The 18319-nt window shown below is 44.2% G+C and overlaps 1 pseudogene; it reads left to right on the top strand.

The window, feature by feature from the left end:
• The first annotated feature begins 10419 nt into the window (after nucleotides 1–10419).
• On the top strand, nucleotides 10420–11343 carry LOC129816198 (TLR adapter interacting with SLC15A4 on the lysosome-like; annotated as a pseudogene).
• Nucleotides 11344–18319: the final 6976 nt, after the last annotated feature.

Below are 18319 nucleotides of genomic sequence, written 5' to 3'. Positions count from 1 at the left end.
CTCTCCTTGTCCTGGTCTGCTTCTGGGTTCTAATTTAGAAAACCGTGACAGTGAAATGTCAGAATAATAGTAGAGAGAATGATTTATTTCAACTTTTATTTCTTTCATCACATTCCCAGTAGGTCAGAAGTTTACATAAACTCAATTAGTATTTGGTAGCATTGCCTTTAAATTGTTTAACTTGGGTCAAACATTTCGGGTAGCCTTCCACAAACTTCCCACAAGAAGTTGGGTGAATTTTGGCCCATTCCTCCTGACAGAACTGGTGTAACTCAGTCAGGTTTGTAGGCCTTCTTGCTTGCACACACCTTTTCAGTTCTGCCCACACATTTTCTATAGGATTGAGGTCAGGGCTTTGTGATGGCCACTCCAATACTTGGACTTTGTTGTCCTTAAGCCATTTTGCCACAACTTTGGAAGTATGCTTGTCCATTTGGATGCCATCTATTTTGTGAAGTGCACCACTCTCCTGCAGCAAAGCACCCCGACAGCATGATGCTGCCACCCCGTACTTCACGATTGGGATGGTGTTCTTTGGCTTGCAAGCGTCCCCTTTTTCCTCCAAACATAATGATGGTCATTATGGCCAAAACACTTCTATTTTTGTTTCATCAGACCAGAGGACATTCCTCAAAAGTACGATCTTTGTCCCCATGTGCAGTTGCAAACCATAGTCTGTTTTTTTTATGGCGGTTTTGAAGCAGTGGCATCTTCCTTGAGTGGCCTTTCAGGTTATGTCAATATAGGACTCATTTTACTGTGGATATAGATACTTTTGTACCCGTTTCCTCCAGCATCTTCACAAGGTCCTTTGCTGTTGTTCTGGGATTGATTTGCACTTTTCGCACCAAAGTACGTTCATCTCTAGGAGAGAGAATGTGTCTCCTTCCTGAGCGGTATGACAGCTGCGTGGTCCCATGGTGTTTATACGTGCATACTATTGTTTGTACAGATGAACGAGGTACCTTCAGGCATTTGGAATCTGCTCCCAAGGATGAACCAGACTTGTGGAGGTCTACAATATTTTTCTGAGATTTTGGCTGATAGTGTATGTAAACTTCTGACCCACTGGAATTGTGATACAATGAATTTTAAGTGAAATAATCTGTCTGTAAACAATTGTTGGAAAAATGACTTCTGTCATGCACAAAGTAGCCGAATTGCCAAAACCAAAACTAGTTTGTTAACAAGAAATTTGTGGAGTGGTTGAAAAACGAGTTTTAATGACTCCAACCTAAGTGTATGTAAACTTCCGAATTCAACTGTATGTAAATTAGAAATGTGTATAATTCATTTTCAATAAATATGCAAAAAAAATCTACATATGTTTTCACCTTTTCATTATGGGGTAAGACGTGTGATTTTTTAATTTAATCTTTTTTTTATTCAGGCTGCAACACAGCCTTTCTAATCGACCTGGCTGGGTATTCTGGAAGGATATTGACCTCATCCTGTCAGTAGAGGATTCCTGGTTGCTCTTTAGAAATGCTTCCCTTGCCATCTTAAATAAGCATGCCCCTTTCAAAAAATGTAGATCTAAGAACAGATATAGTCCTTGGTTCACCCCAGACTTGACTACTCTCGACCAGCACAAAAAAAACCTGTGGCGTTCTGCATTAGCATCAAATAGCCCCTGCGATATGCAACTTTTCAGGGAAGTCAGGAACCATTATACTCAGTCAGTAAGGAAAGCAAAGGCTAGCTTCTTCAAACAGAAATTTGCATCCAGTAGCACTAATTCCAAAAAGTTTTGAGGCACTGTAAAGTCTATGGAGAATAAGAGCACCTCCTCCCAGCTGCCCACTGCACTGAGGCTAGGAAACACTGTCACCACCGGTAAATCTACGATAATCGATCATTTCAATAAGCATTTTTCTATGGCTGGCCATGGTTTCCACCTGGCTACCCCTACCCCGGCCAACAGCAACATGCACAAGCCACCCCCCCCCCGCTTCTCCTTCACCCAAATCCAGACCTCTGATGTTCTGAAAGAGCTACAAAATCTGGTTCCTTACAAATCAGCTGGGCTAAAAAAACAATCTGGACCCTCCCTTTCTAAAATTATCCGCCAAAATTGTTGCAACCCCTATTACTAGCCTGTTCAACCTCTCTTTCGTATCGTCTGAGATCCCTAAAGATTGGAAAGCTGCAGCGGTCATCCCCCTCTTCAAAGTGGGAGATACTAGACCCAAACTGTTATAGACCTACATTCATCCTGCCCTGCCTTTCTAAAATCTTCGAAAGCCAAGTTAGCAAAGAGATCACAGACCATTTCGAATCCCACCGTACCTTCTCCGCTATGCAATCTGGTTTCCGAGCTGGTCATGGGTGGACCTCAGCCACGCTCAAGGTCCTAAACGATATCATAACCACCATCTATAAAAGACAGTACTGTGCAGCCGTCTTCATCGACCTGGCCAAGGCTTTCGACACTGTCAATCTCCGCATTCATATCGCCAGACTCAATAGCCATGGTTTCTCAAATGACTGCCTCGCCTGGTTCACCACCTACTTCTCAGATAGAGTTCAGTGTGTCAAATCGGAGGGCCTGTTGTCCGGACCTCTGGCAGTGTCTATGGGGGTTTCACAGGGTTCAATTCTCTTTTCTCTGTATGTATCAATGATGTCGCTCTTGCTGCTGGTGATTCTCTGGTCCACCTCTACGCAGACGACACCATTCTGTATACATCTGGCCCTTCTTTGGACATTGTTAACAAACCTCCAAATGAGCTTCAATGCCATACAACACTCCTTCCGTGGCCTCCAACTGCTTTTAAATGATAGTAAAACTAAATACATGCTCTTCAACCGATTGTTGCCCGCACCTGCCTGCCCGACCAGCATCCCTACTCTGGACAGTTCTGACTTAGAATATGTGGACAACTACAAATACCTAGGTGTCTGGTTGGACTCTATACTCTCCTTCTAGACTCACATTAAGCATCTCCAATCCAAAATTAAATCTAGAATCGGCTTCCTATTTCACAACAAAGCCTCCTTCACTCATGCTGCCAAACATACCCTCGTAAAGCTGACTATCCTACCGATCCTTGATCCTTAGCCTCCAACACTCTACTCAGCAAACTGGATGTAGTCTATCACAGTGCCATCCGTTTTGTCACCAAAGCCCCATATACTACCCACCATTGCGACCTGTATGCTCTTGTTTGCTGGCCCTCACTACATATTCATAGCCAAACCCACTGGCTCCAGGTCATCTATAAGTATTTTCTAGGTATCTCAGCTCACTGGTCACCATAGCAACACCCACCCGTAGCACGCGCTCCAGCAGGTATATTTCACTGGTCATCCCCAAAGCCAACACTTATTTTGGCCGCCTTTCCTTCCAGTTCTCTGGTACCAATGACTGGAACAAATTGCAAAAATCCCTGAAGCTGGAGACTTATATCTCCCTCCCAAACTTTAAGCATCAGCTGTTAGAGCAGCTTACCGATCACTGTACATGTACACAGCCAATCTGTAAATAGCACACCCAACTACATCATCCCTATATTGTTATTTATCCTCTTGCTCTTTTGCACCCCAGTATCTCTACTTGCACATCATCATCTGCACATCTATCACTCCAGTGTTAATGCTAAATTGTAATTATTTCACCTCTATGGTCTATTTATTACCTTACCTCCCTATTCTTCTACATTTGCACACACTGTACATATATTTTTATATTGTGCTATTGACTGTACGTTTGTTTATGTGTAACTCTGTTGTTTTTTGTCGCACTGCTTTGCTGGCCTACCTGGTTAAAATAAAGGTAAAATAAAATATGTTGAATAAGTCAAGGGGTAGGAATATTTTCTGAAAGCACTGTATTTGTTTCCCCTTTCATCTGTGTCTGGTAGTTACAGGCTAGCTAGGTCTTCATCTGTGTCTGGTAGTTACAGGCTAGCTAGGTCTTCATCTGTGTCTGGTAGTTACAGGCTAGCTAGGTCTTCATCTGTGTCTGGTAGTTACAGGCTAGCTAGGTCTTCATCTGTGTCTGGTAGTTAGAGGCTAGCTAGGTCTTCATCTGTGTCTGGTAGTTACAGGCTAGCTAGGTCTTCATCTGTGTCTGGTAGTTACAGGCTAGCTAGGTCTTCATCTGTGTCTGGTAGTTACAGGCTAGCTAGGTCTTCATCTGTGTCTGGTAGTTACAGGCTAGCTAGGTCTTCATCTGTGTCTGGTAGTTACAGGCTAGCTAGGTCTTCATCTGTGTCTGGTAGTTACAGGCTAGCTAGGTCTTCATCTGTGTCTGGTAGTTACAGGCTAGCTAGGTCTTCATCTGTGTCTGGTAGTTACAGGCTAGCTAGGTCTTCATCTGTGTCTGGTAGTTACAGGCTAGCTAGGTCTTCATCTGTGTCTGGTAGTTACAGGCTAGCTAGGTCTTCATCTGTGTCTGGTAGTTACAGGCTAGCTAGGTCTTCAGCTGTGTCTGGTAGTTACAGGCTAGCTAGGTCTTCAGCTGTGTCTGGTAGTTACAGGCTAGCTAGGTCTTCATCTGTGTCTGGTAGTTACAGGCTAGCTAGGTCTTCATCTGTGTCTGGTAGTTACAGGCTAGCTAGGTCTTCATCTGTGTCTGGTAGTTACAGGCTAGCTAGGTCTTCATCTGTGTCTGGTAGTTACAGGCTAGCTAGGTCTTCATCTGTGTCTGGTAGTTACAGGCTAGCTAGGTCTTCAGCTGTGTCTGGTAGTTACAGGCTAGCTAGGTCTTCAGCTGTGTCTGGTAGTTACAGGCTAGCTAGGTCTTCATCTGTGTCTGGTAGTTACAGGCTAGCTAGGTCTTCATCTGTGTCTGGTAGTTACAGGCTAGCTAGGTCTTCATCTGTGTCTGGTAGTTACAGGCTAGCTAGGTCTTCATCTGTGTCTGGTAGTTACAGGCTAGCTAGGTCTTCATCTGTGTCTGGTAGTTACAGGCTAGCTAGGTCTTCATCTGTGTCTGGTAGTTACAGGCTAGCTAGGTCTTCATCTGTGTCTGGTAGTTACAGGCTAGCTAGGTCTTCATCTGTGTCTGGTAGTTACAGGCTAGCTAGGTCTTCATCTGTGTCTGGTAGTTACAGGCTAGCTAGGTCTTCATCTGTGTCTGGTAGTTACAGGCTAGCTAGGTCTTCATCTGTGTCTGGTAGTTACAGGCTAGCTAGGTCTTCATCTGTGTCTGGTAGTTACAGGCTAGCTAGGTCTTCATCTGTGTCTGGTAGTTACAGGCTAGCTAGGTCTTCATCTGTGTCTGGTAGTTACAGGCTAGCTAGGTCTTCATCTGTGTCTGGTAGTTACAGGCTAGCTAGGTCTTCAGCTGTGTCTGGTAGTTACAGGCTAGCTAGGTCTTCATCTGTGTCTGGTAGTTACAGGCTAGCTAGGTCTTCATCTGTGTCTGGTAGTTACAGGCTAGCTAGGTCTTCATCTGTGTCTGGTAGTTACAGGCTAGCTAGGTCTTCAGGTGTCTGGTAGTTACAGGCTAGCTAGGTCTTCAGCTGTGTCTGGTAGTTACAGGCTAGCTAGGTCTTCAGCTGTGTCTGGTAGTTACAGGCTAGCTAGGTCTTCATCTGTGTCTGGTAGTTACAGGCTAGCTAGGTCTTCAGCTGTGTCTGGTAGTTACAGGCTAGCTAGGTCTTCATCTGTGTCTGGTAGTTACAGGTTAGCTAGGTCTTCAGCCAGCATGGAACAAAAAGGGAGAAAGGGTAGTTTAAAACTCTGAAGCAGTTGTTATGTCAACATATCCTACAGTGCTGCTGTGAACCGCAGTACAAAAGACAAGCCAAATGGGAGATGTATAAAAACAAAACAATTACACCATTAATGCATTTGCAATGTTGTTTGAGTTGCTTTGTGTATCACCAAATGAGGTGATTTTACTGCAACACTGCATCCAAGTTTCTTGACACAGGCGTTTGAAAGAGCTGTCAGTCAAGTCGAGCTCATTAATATAAGCTCCCTGAAAACTCAGCCAGTTTTTTCAAACTTCCATGTAGTTTTTTCAAAGACTTCGAGCATTTCTATCCCCCTAAAATATTATGGGTGACATTTCATTCACTCAAAAGGCTATTTTACATGGGAATCAGAATGCCTGTTCGGGACCTTTAATGATAACATTTTCCTCCAGTAGGAACACGCTTGGTGAAGACCATAGGACTGAAAATGAACGAATGTCACGAAAATAAAGTTGTGGGTGGCAGCTACAATTCAGTCAAAAGGCAAGTCACTCTGGTAAATAAGGCTTTACAATAAGCAGTGTGTGAATTTAACACTGTTCCAGTGTCTGTACAGGTCCACACTTTCAGTGTTAAATTAATAAATTACGGATTATACTATGCGTAATATCTGTCTAAATTTCCCCTCCAAATAAATAATTAAGGTGACTGCGGTGTCATGTTTCAGGCCCTGTGAACACCATTGTTGCGCTGGTTCGCTACTGGCAAACAGACGCACCGCGAAGATCTGTAATCAGAATTGACTCATCTATTGACTAAGGATCCCTAGACTGGAGAGTGAACACAAGAAAACGACCCCCCACCTCTACTCTGCAAATCTTTTCATGACCGCAATAGAACTATACAGTCTATAGATTGTAGAATGAGGGATCCCCCAACACATTAATTGATTCCCTTATCAGATAGGCTCAACCCTGCATGGCAACTATGGTTACACAATGTGACAGAGCGGACCTGACTGACTATGCAGGGTCTGGTTTCTAGCATAACACTGAGCTGCCCAGAGTCTTGGGTTTCAAACAGGAAATGATGAGTTGTGGTTGCATGACCCCAGGCTGGAGCGTGAGCCCACACTTCCCTTTCTGTCACCTGTAAACAGACCAGACGCTGGTGCATGGCCACATACGTACGTGTACGCACGCACGCACACACACGCACGCACGCACGCACGCACGCACGCACGCACGCACGCACGCACGCACGCACGCACACACACACACACACACACACACACACACACACACACACACACACACACACACATCCTGTATTAAACCATCCATTAAAACCCTCACCATCCTCTTTTAAACCCCTCACTTTCCTCTTTTAAACCCCTCACTTTCCTCTTTTAAACCCCTTACTTTCCTCTTTTAAACCCCTCACCTTCCTATTTTAAACCCCTCACTTTCCTCTTTTAAACCCCTCACCTTTCCTCTTTTAAACCTTTCACTTTCCTCTTTTAAACCCCTCACCTTTCATCTTTTCAACCCCTCACCTTCCTCTTTTAAACCCCTCACTTTCCTCTTTTAAACCCCTCACTTCCCTCTTTCAAACCCCTCACCTGTGCCTTCCTTTCTATTTTAAACCCCTCACCTTCCTCTTTTCAACCCCTCACCTTCTTCTTTTAAACCCCTCACCTGTGCCTTCCTTTCTATTTTAAATCCCTCACCTGTGCCTTCCTTTCATCTTTTAAACCCCTCACCTTCTTCTTTTAAACCCCTCACCTTCTTCTTTTAAACCCCTCACCTGTGCCTTCCTTTCTATTTTAAACCCCTCACCTGTGCCTTCCTTTCATCTTTTAAACCCCTCACCTTCTTCTTTTAAACCCCTCACCTTCTTCTTTTAAACCCCTCACCTTCCTCTTTTAAACCCCTCACCTTCCTCTTTTAAACCCCTCACCTTTCATCTTTTAAACCCCTCACCTTTCCTCTTTTCAACCCTTCACCTTCCTCTTTTAAACACCTCACCTGTGCTTTCCTTCCTCTTTTAAACCCCTCACCTTCCTCTTTTAAACCCCTCACCTTCCTCTTTTAAACCCCTCACCTTCTTCTTTTAAACCCCTCACCTTTCATCTTTTCAACCCTTCACCTTCCTCTTTTAAACCCCTCACCTTCTTCTTTTAAACCCCTCACCTTCTTCTTTTAAACCCCTCACCTGTGCCTTCCTTTCTATTTTAAACCCCTCACCTGTGCTTTCCTTCCTCTTTTAAACCCCTCACCTTCTCCTTTTAAACCCCTCACCTGTGCTTTCCTTCCTCTTTTAAACCCCTCACCTTCCTCTTTTAAACCCCTCACCTTCCTCTTTTAAACCCCTCACCTTCCTCTTTTAAACCCCTCACCTTTCATCTTTTAAACCCCTCACCTTTCCTCTTTTCAACCCTTCACCTTCCTCTTTTAAACCCCTCACCTGTGCTTTCCTTCCTATTTTAAACCCCTCACCTTCCTCTTTTAAACCCCTCACCTTCCTCTTTTAAACCCCTCACCTTCCTCTTTTAAACCCCTCACCTTTCATCTTTTAAACCCCTCACCTTTCCTCTTTTCAACCCTTCACCTTCCTCTTTTAAACCCCTCACCTGTGCTTTCCTTTCTATTTTAAACCCCTCACCTTCCTTTTTTCAACCCCTCACCTTCCTCTTTTCAACTCCTCACCTTCTTCTTTTAAACCCCTCACCTGTGCTTTCCTTCCTCTTTTAAACCCCTCACCTTCCTCTTTTAAACCCCTCACCTTCCTCTTTTAAACCCCTCACCTTTCATCTTTTAAACCCCTCACCTTTCCTCTTTTCAACCCTTCACCTTCCTCTTTTAAACCCCTCACCTGTGCTTTCCTTTCTATTTTCAACCCCTCACCTTCCTCTTTTAAACCCCTCACTTTCCTCTTTTAAACCCCTCACTTTCCTCTTTTAAACCCCTCACCTTCCTCTTTTAAACCCCTCACTTTCCTCTTTTAAACCCCTCACCTTCCTCTTTTAAACCCCTCACCTTCCTCTTTTAAACCCCTCACCTTTCATCTTTTAAACCCCTCACCTTCCTCTTTTAAACCCCTCACCTTCTTCTTTTAAACCCCTCACCTTCCTCTTTTAAACCCCTCACCTTTCATCTTTTCAACCCCTCACCTTCCTATTTTAAACCCCTCACCTTTCATCTTCTCAACCCCTCACCTTCCTCTTTTAAACCCCTCACCTTCTTCTTTTAAACCCCTCACCTTCTTCTTTTAAACCCCTCACCTTCTTCTTTTAAACCCCTCACCTTCTTCTTTTAAACCCCTCACCTGTGCCTTCCTTCCTTTTTTAAACCCCTCACCTGTGCTTTTTTCAGTGGAAAGCAAAACTGTATTTTTTCATGTTCAGGACATTCACAGATGCTATGATGGAGGACATGGAAGACAGCCCTCTCACTTCCTCTTGGTCTTGTATAAAGCTTAAAGCAATGGTACCTACACTTGTCACAACCACTCACTCACACTGCTCTATGGTACTGCACTGGCTTGATACAATAGACCTGGAGACACTGGAGACACTGACATGAATACAGCGAGGAGAGGAGCACACATCCAACTCAGAGCAACAGTTGGTGGACAGCATGACTGCTTGAAGAGTGTTGCGTCATTTGACGTGTTGCATCGTTTGAATTTGAAGGTAAGGAGTCAAAACAAAAATGCATATTACTGCCCAGTGTATGAATACATTGTAAAATATAAACAAATATATTCAAAAAGGATTCAAAGACACTTTATCCACAATCTGCTGTAAACTGACCAAAGACAGTTTATCCACAAGCTGCTGTAAACTGACCAAAGACAGTTTATCCACAAGCTGCTGTAAACTGACCAAAGACAGTTTATCCACAAGCTGCTGTAAACTGACCAAAGACAGTTTATCCACAAGCTGCTGTAAACTGACCAAAGACAGTTTATCCACAATCTGCTGTAAACTGACCAAAGACAGTTTATCCACAAGCTTCTGTAAACTGACCAAAGACAGTTTATCCACAAGCTGCTGTAAACTGACCAAAGACAGTTTATCAACAATCTGCTGTAAACTGACCAAAGACAGTTTATCCACAATCTGCTGTAAACTGACCAAAGACAGTTTATCCACAATCTGCTGTAAACTGACCAAAGACACTTTATCCACAATCTGCTGTAAACTGACCAAAGACAGTTTATCCACAATCTGCTGTAAACTGACCAAAGACAGTTTATCCACAATCTGCTGTAAACTGACCAAAGACAGTTTATCCACAATCTGCTGTAAACTGACCAAAGACACTTTATCCACAATCTACTGTAAACTGACCAAAGACAGTTTATCCACAATCTGCTGTAAACTGACCAAAGACAGTTTATCCACAAGCTGCTGTAAACTGACCAAAGACAGTTTATCCACAAGCTGCTGTAAACTGACCAAAGACAGTTTATCCACAATCTGCTGTAAACTGACCAAAGACAGTTTATCCACAATCTGCTGTAAACTGACCAAAGACAGTTTATCCACAATCTGCTGTAAACTGACCAAAGACAGTTTATCCACAATCTGCTGTAAACTGACCAAAGACAGTTTATCCACAAGCTGCTGTAAACTGACCAAAGACAGTTTATCCACAAGCTGCTGTAAACTGACCAAAGACAGTTTATCCACAAGCTGCTGTAAACTGACCAAACGGCTGTATATGTGTGTTCCTTTCCAGCCATGCTGTGTGAGAGCATACTATGGAGCATGACCTACTGTAGTGACCAGGAGAGACTGGACCCTCTCCCCCCTGTGATAGAGCCCCCACGAGTAGTGTGAGGGCTGGCTCACAGCCGGTTAAAACCGCCTCGCTCTTCAAACTCCAGGCCTCTCCAGGCCAGCCAAGCAGAAAGGGCCACTCCGTCCTGCCTAGAGTGGCCCAAGACCAGAGGCCCTCCCGGGTGAGTGCCCAAATCCAGCCCCAGGGTTCTTCTCTACAGCAGGCTGTGTCCTCTCCAGGGGAGCTCAGGCTTGGAATCCTCCCGCTGGAGGGCGGGGAGCGGCCGCGACCGGAGCTTCCTCCTCTAGGGGTGTGAGGGGCCCCTCTCCAACTCACTGCTCAACCGCTACCTGGAGCACAAGCTATTGGACCTGTACCAGCAGTACATGCTGGAGAGCATGGCCCGGGAAGGGGTTTGTAATGAGGGTTTCCCCAGCCATCTGCTGGCTTCAGAGGTGCTTCTGACCAGCCTGGATCAGATCACGTTGCAGCTGAGTGTGACGGCCACCTAGAAGCGGGCCGGGGCAAAGACATGGTGCTCAGCTGCCTGCTGAGGGTGGCCAGCGGCCTACATTCCAGTGAGATCAGTACTCCCCTGCTCCAGATATCCACTGACCTGCAGCTCCCCACTGCTACTGCTGCTGCTGCTACTGCTGCTGCTACGGTTACTACTGCTGTTACTGCTGCTACTACTACTGTTGCTGTTACAGCTGCTACTGTTGCTGCTGCTGTTACTACTGCTACTGTTGCTGCTGCTGTTACTACTGCTACTGTTGCTGCTGCTGTTACTACTGCTACTGTTGCTGCTGCTTCTACTTCTACTACTACTGCTGCTGGGGGCCTAGGAGCACCTCAGTGACCGCTCAACTTCACCACTGACCCCCCAGTTAAAGACATCCTTTGACCCCTGACCCCTGAAACAACTGCACTCAGAAACCGTCTTGTTACTGAGGTTCAACCAACTTGACTCAGCTCTCCTCCAGTACTAGACAGTTTCACTGTTCCCCTAGTTTTAAAAACAGCCTCTGAACAGGGAAGGACGAGGAGGGAGTGTGTGGAGCTCTGTTTTTAACCCTAATGGAAAATGTAAAGTGTTGCTACTTTTCCTACTTTGGTATTACCTTCACTCAGACTCTGTCTATCCTCTCAGTTCCCCCTACACACCGTTCTCTTATGATGAACGAAACAGCTTTCAAACAGCTGCAGTGATATAATATCGATATTCAGGTGGAAACACAGCGGCGGAGAGTGAAGACATCTGTACTGTTTTCATGAAGAGAACATGACATAGTATCTCATGTTTTTATCTGTTTCTTTTGTCTGTGAAAAATCAATAAACATGTTGATCACACAAATGTCAGTTACTCTGATATGCTCCCAGTACAGTGGATCGTTCCCAATACATTATCATAAAAGTAGCGTACACTAAATGTAGTCCTGTGGTGATGTAACATTTGAGTGGTCAAAGCGTTGGCGGAAACACTCAAATTGCTTCAATGAATCTCCAGATAGATCTCACAACCATCTAGATAAGTTCTAATGAATTTTGAGGTAGTTTTATGCGCCATAGGCAGTAGCTGAGTAGTGAAGTGTGCTCTGCCTTTTGAATTTTTTCAAGCAACCACAAGAGGGGAGCCGAGAGTTGTATCTCTGCAGAACAGGCAGGAAGGCAGGCACAATCTCCTTCTGCCACATTTTTATTTCTTTGTCTCATGTTTCCTCTCTCTCTCTCTCTCTCTCTCTCTCTCTCTCTCTCTCTCTCTCTCTCTCTCTCTCTCTCTCTCTCTCTCTCGCTCTCTCTCACTCTCTCTCGCTCTCTCGCTCTCTCTCTCTCTCTCTCTCTCTCTCTCTCTCTCTCTCTCTCTCTCTCTCTCTCTCTCTCTCTCTCTCTCTCTCTCTCTCTCTCTCTCTCTCTCTCTCTCTCTCTCTATCTCTCTCTCTATCTCTATCTCTCTCTCCCCAACTGACCCTTTCCCTTATTTGCAACATAGCCTAAGTTGTTAGCGGTGATCTCTCTCTCTCTCTCTCTCTCTCTCTCTCTCTCTCTCTGTCCTGTCCTGACCCTCTCCTTGAACCCATCCAGCTAATGGGTTGTTATTTTCCACTCCCTGTTGTCTACTGCCAATGATGTTATCACAACTAAGTCTTAAATCTATTGTACAGGCCACACAAAAGTGTGCGTGCGTGTGTATATGTGCATGTGTGTGTGTTTAACTTTACATATGTGCGTATGTGTGTGTATCTGTACAGTACCAGTCAAACGTTTGGACACACCTACTCATTCAAGGGTTTTCTTTATTTTTACTATTTTCTACATTGTGGAATAATAGTGAAGGCATCAAAACTATGAAATAACACATATGGAATCATGTAGTTACAAAAATATATATTTTATGTTCTTCAACGTAGCCATCCTTTGCCTTGATGACAGCTTTGAACACGCTTGGCATTCTTTCAACCAGCTTTATGAGGAATGCTTTTCCAAAAGTCTTGAAGGAGTTCCTACATATGCTGAGCACTTGTTGGCCACTTTTCCTTCACTCTGCGGTCCAACTCATCCCAAACCATCTTAATTGGGTTGAGGTTGGGTGATTGTGGGGGCCAGGTCATCTGATGCAACACTCCATCACTCTCCTTCTTGGTCAAATAGCATTGGACTAGTAACCGAAAGGTTGCAAGATCGAATCCCCGAGCTGACAAGGTACAAATCTGTCGTTCTGCCCCTGAACAAGGCAGTTAACCCACTGTTCCTAGGCCGTCATTGAAAATAAGAATTTGTTCTTAACTGACTTGCCTAGTTAAATAAAGGTAAAATAAAAATAAAAATCCCTTACACAGCCTGGAGGTGGGTTCTGGGTCATTGTCTTGCTGAAAAACAAATGATAGTCCCACTAAGCACAAACCAGATGGGATGGCATATCGCTGCAGAACACTTATTGGTGTCCTTTAGTAGTAGTTTCTTTGCAGGAATTCGACCATGAAGGCCTGATTCACGCAGTCTCCTCTGAAGAGTTGATGTTGAGATGTGTCTTTTACTTGAACTCTGTGAAGCATTTATTTGGGCTGCAATTTCTGAGGCTGGTAACTCGAATTAACTTATCCTCTACAGCAGAGGTAACTCTGAATCTTCCTTTCCTGTGGCGGTCCTCATGAGAGCCAGTTTCATCATAGCGCTTGATGGTTTTTGCGACTGCATTTGAAGAAACATCCAAAGTTTTTGAAATGTTCCGTATTGACTGACCTTCATGTTTTAAAGTAATGATAGACTGTTGTTTCTCTTTGCTTATTTGAGCTGTACTTGCCATAATATGGACTTGGTCTTTTACCAAATAGAGCTATCTTCTGTATACCACCTCTATCTTGTCACAACACAACTGATTGGCTCAAACGCATTAAGAATGAAAGAAATTCCACAAATTAACTTTTAACAAGGCACACCTGTTAATTGAAATGCATTCCAGGTGACTACCTCAAGAAGCTGGTTGAGAGAATGCCAAGAGTATGCAAAGCTGTCATTAAGGTAAAGGGCGGCTACTTTGAAGAATCTCAAATATATAACATATTCTGATTTGTTTAACACTTTTTTTGTGTTATTTCATCGGTGTGTCCAAAATGTTTGACTGGTACTGTATGTATGTGTGTCTGTGTGAGTAGATGTACATGTTTGTGTGAAATTGTGCATGTGTGTGTATTTGCACCTGTGTTTGTGTGTGTCTATGTTTCTGATTCCTCTACAAAGCCTGAGACTTATGTAAAGATAAGAATGTATGCTCACCGTGGTTTTATTTTATGGACATCTGCTGACACGACCACATGAACAAAATTAAAAACAAAACCAGCTACGCTTCAACATCAGTGGGACTCAACTCCATTGCTGTTTATTTTTCACATTTCCTTCGATTTGAAGGAACCATTGCACAATTATGTCTCAGCGCAGCAGTGGCCGTCTGAGCCAGTGTTTGATCAGCTTCGTTGTTTCCTGTCCAAACACACAGCAACTGGAGGGAACTGTGTTTACAAAGCGGAGCTCTGCAGTCAAGGCCTGTGTGAAGTCTCAAGGCCGTGGAGACACATGTTTAGTATTTCTGCTTTATCTGGCTCCATCAGCCTAGGTATGAGTATAAACAACCTAGTCCGGTCAGACATAAACAAAAACACACACGTAAATATGATTCGCACATACTCACGCACGCGAACGCACACACACACATGCCGCACTACCAGTCCCCACAGTGTGAGCATATTCAAACAAACTGATTTCCAGAGACCTTGAAAGACAGAATGAAAAACAGGCCTGTTTTTTCCAACTGAGGTTTGGGATAGTAGAGATGGTTGAATGCAAGGCTTTAACACTACAAGACCTAGTGGGCTTGTACATAAAACCCTACCACTCCATTGCATTTCCAATTTGTAGGCTTGTATTGCCAGAGAGATCAAAAACACACAATGAAATCTACATATTTTAGCAATGTCTTTACCTGACCAGGTAACAACCAAAATATTAGGTTCTTCCCAGGCATTGATGTCGTAAATAAAAAAGATTTACCTGGTTGTACTATGCTTAACTGATACCTCTTAAACTAGACTTTTACCAGAAAAATACATCTCATGTCAAATTTTGCTCATTGGGATTTAGCAACCTTTGCGGTTTTCTGCTTGAGTGACCTATAGAGTATCAGGCATCCATCAAATCTTTATTCACTTGTTTTATGAACTAAACCAAAGCAAATGTCAGGATGCTAAGTTTGATGAATAACCTCCATAGAGGAAACCTTGATCATTACTTTGTGTTTGGCTCACAGAAAGCAGACAGTCTGATGTCCCAGTGAACGAGAAGAAACCACAAAAGGAGAGCGGGATGGAAAAGGAAACGAAGGACAAGGTGAGGACAATTCAAAAAGAGAAATAAACTTCTGCTCTGACGAAACAGTGGAGCAGTGAAGCTCTCAGTCGGGGCTGAATAGGAGCTCTGGAGTGTCTTTCAGGGGTTCATAAAGTAATTTCCGGGACACAAAGAGCTTTTAACACAGAGGTCGAGAGAGGCAAGGACGCAGGATTTCATCACACACAAGGCCGCTGTGATTCTTGTGACTGGCGCAGGCTTTGTGCCTTTCTCCGCTGTCACTTTTTTCCTCCCGAACGAAACCTTCATAAAATGTTGTCTGGTTAATTGTCAGGTTGATGTGTGTGTGTGTAGTCTGTATAATCAGAAAAAACCTTATTGTGTCCCTGCTGAAATAAACCAGTATAGGCTGGGGACCAGCCTTCGTTGTGTTTTTGCTGGTAACCAGCTGCCGTTGTGCTTTCACTAGTGACCAGCCTTCACTGTGTTTTCGCTGATGACCATCCTTTGTTGTGTTTTTGCTGGTGACCAGCCTTCGTTGTGTTTTGGACACTGGTCACCAGCATACTGGCATATGCTGGTCACTAGCAAAACCAGCATCAAGTCACATTGTTCTGGCTTGCAAAAGGATTTTGAAATCTTATTGGAATCCAGCCTGAGTGGGGATATCCAACAATTGGAACGTTTATTCACCCACAATATGCAATCAGAATGACTGCCAGTGCTAGAAATGAGACTACCTGAATCATTCAATGTATGTTCAAAAACACAGATATTGAAACAAACTGCGCTGACCAACTAGCAAGTGTCTTCACTGACATTTTTATTTTTATTTATTTAAAAAAAAATTTATCCCATTTTCTACCCAATTTTTGTGGTATCCAATCGCTAGTAATTACTACCTTGTCTCATCGCTACAACTCCCGTACGGGCTTCACTGACATTTTCAACCTCTCCCTGTCCGAGTCTGTAATACCAACATGTTTTAAACAGACCACCATAGTACCTGTGCCCAAGAACACTAAGGTAACCCGCCTAAATGACTACTGACCTGTAGCACTCACGTCTGTAGCCAGGAAGTGCTTTGAAAGGCTGGTCATGGCTCATATCAACACCATCATCCCAGAAACCCTAGACCCACTCCAATTTGCATACTGCCCTAACAGATCCACAGATGATGCAATCTCTATTGCACTCCACTCTGCCCTTTCCCACCTCGGCAAAAGGAACACCTATGTGAGAATGCTATTCATTGACTACAGCTCAGCGTTCAACACCATAGTGCCCTCAAAGCTCATCACTAAGCTAAGGACCCTGGGACTAAACACCTCCCTCTGCAACTGGATCCTGGACTTCCTAACGGGCCGTGCCCAGGTGGTAAGGGTAGGTAACAACACATCCGCCACGCTGATCCTCAACACAGCGGCCCCTCAGGGGTGGGTGCTCAGCCCCCTCCTGCACTCCCTGTTCACTCATGACTGCACGGCCAGGCACGACTCCAACACCATCATTAAATTTGCCGATGACACAACAACAACAACAACAATGAGAGAGGAGGTCAGAGACCTGGCCGTGTGGTGCCAGGACAACAACCTCTCCCTCAACGTGATCAAGACAAACAAGATGACTGTGGACTAGATGATTGTGGTTTCATCGATGGGGTTGCAGTGGAGCAGGTTGAGAGCTTCAAGTTCCTTGGTGTCCACATCACCAACAAACTAACATGGTCCAAGCACACCATGACTGTTGTGAAGCGGGCACGACAAAACCTATTTCCCCTCAGGAAACTGAACAGGTTTGGCATGGGTCCTCAGATCCTCAAAAGGTTCTACAGCTGCACCATCGAGAGCATCCTGACTGGTTGCATCGCTGCCTGGTATGGAAACTGCTCAGCCTCCGACCGCAATTCACCACTAGTGCGAACGGCCCAGTACATCACTGGGGCCAAGCATCCTGCCATCCAGGACCTCTATACCAGGCGGTGTCATAGGAAACCCCTGAAAATTGTCAGACTCCCAGACACCCTAGTCATAGACTGTTCTCTCTGCTACTACACGGCAAGCGGTACCGGAGCGCCAAGTCTAGGACCAAGAGGATTCTAAACAGCTTCTACCCCCAAGCCATAAGACTCCTGAACATCTAGTCAAATGGCTACCCAGACTATTCACATTGCCCCCCCTCCCCTCTCCTCTCCATACCATTATGTGTGAAATGCTTGCTAATATATGTGATATCAACAGAGAGGTATATTTCATTGGTGACCTAAATATTGACTGGCTTTCATCAAGCTCAAGCCACTCAAGCTGTCCACAGAAAAAGATTCAAACTGTAACCAGATCCTGCAACCTGGTTCAGGTTATCAGTCAACCTACCAGGGTATTTACAAACATAAAATAAACTAAATCATCCACTTTTATTGACAACATGTTTACTAATGCTGTAGAAATCTGCTCTAAATAAGTATCGACACCCATCAGATGTGGGGTTTATAATATAATATCCATATCTATGAAAACCAAAGTTCCAAAGACTGGACCTAAAATAGTGTATAAGCGATCATACAAGAGATTTTGCAATGATTCCTATGTTGAAGATGTGAAAAAATATTTGTTGGTCTGATGTGTGTAATGATGACCATCCTGACGCTGCACTTAAGTATGTCGCGTGTACTCCCTCTCCGGCCTCTAGGTCACCAGGCTGCTCGTTATGGCGCACACCTGTCACCATCGTTACGCACACCTGCACGTCATCAGACTCACCTGGACTCCATCACTTCCCTGATTACCTTCCTTATATATGTCACTCCCTTTGGTTCATTCCCCAGGTGTTATTGTTTCAGTTTTACGTCTGTGTGCTGTTAGTGTTTCTTGTTTTGTATCATGTTTATTTTATTAAAACACTCACTCCCTGAACTATCTTCCTGACTCTCAACGCATATCGTTACAAAGTATTTATGAAATTGCTTATTCCGGTTACTAATAAGCATGCGCCCATTAAGAAAAGGACTGTAAAAACAGTTAAATTCCCATGGATTGATGAAGAAT

This window comes from Salvelinus fontinalis, chromosome 19 (assembly GCF_029448725.1).
Source record: "Salvelinus fontinalis isolate EN_2023a chromosome 19, ASM2944872v1, whole genome shotgun sequence".
In the NCBI taxonomy this organism is placed as follows: domain Eukaryota; kingdom Metazoa; phylum Chordata; class Actinopteri; order Salmoniformes; family Salmonidae; genus Salvelinus; species Salvelinus fontinalis.
This window is presented reverse-complemented; position numbering and strand designations above follow the sequence as displayed.